Raw genomic sequence first — 748 nt, forward strand, 5'->3', positions numbered from 1 at the left:
CTCTTTCAAAGTTCCTTTTTCTTCCATCCACATCTTTTTAATATACAATCTCTCAATCTACTTGAGCAAGTACTTGTAAGCTGATTCAAAATTCTGATGTAAAAAATTCTACTGCAATACAAAATGTCATTAGCTTTGAACAACATGTTATTTAGTGGGCACCTTGAATTAGAACTGCTTTATTAAAGAAAGCTGATACCAAAAGAAGCACTAGAAACCTGCTCGAAAATGTTTTTAAAGAGATTGTTGGTCTCCTCACAATGAATTGGGATAGTGTTGTATCTTTTCTCTTTGGAGAAAGCAGCCTAATTTTTGGCCATGCTGCAACTGCCTGCGATAAGATTTGGATGGTTTTTACTCATGTACATTACTCATAATACATAGAGATTAAACAACAGAATTACAATGATACATGTTTCTTTAAAAAGAAAGGAAGAGACTTATTTGTTTGCTTTTTTGGGTCTGCTGGACAATACAATGGTGGGAGCCAGTTTATTACAATTTTTCCCACAGGCTTCCCTTGGGAATAGCTCTCTATAAAATCCTATTCTTGCAGCCATCCAGAAATAGAACGTAGTGCCTTTTTTAACTTGAAAATGATTTTACCAGGCACCATACTGCAAATGAGCTAGAACAAAGCTGTGTCCTGTAGTGCGATAGTAATTTCTCTGACTACATCCATACGCTTTCCGAATGGGATATTTAGGGAAAGTGGCACAGCCGCAAAGTATATAAACAAAGAATAAGT

The sequence above is a fragment of the Pterocles gutturalis genome, unplaced genomic scaffold (genome assembly GCF_000699245.1).
Source record: "Pterocles gutturalis isolate BGI_N339 unplaced genomic scaffold, ASM69924v1 scaffold2036, whole genome shotgun sequence".
In the NCBI taxonomy this organism is placed as follows: Eukaryota; Metazoa; Chordata; class Aves; order Pterocliformes; family Pteroclidae; genus Pterocles; species Pterocles gutturalis.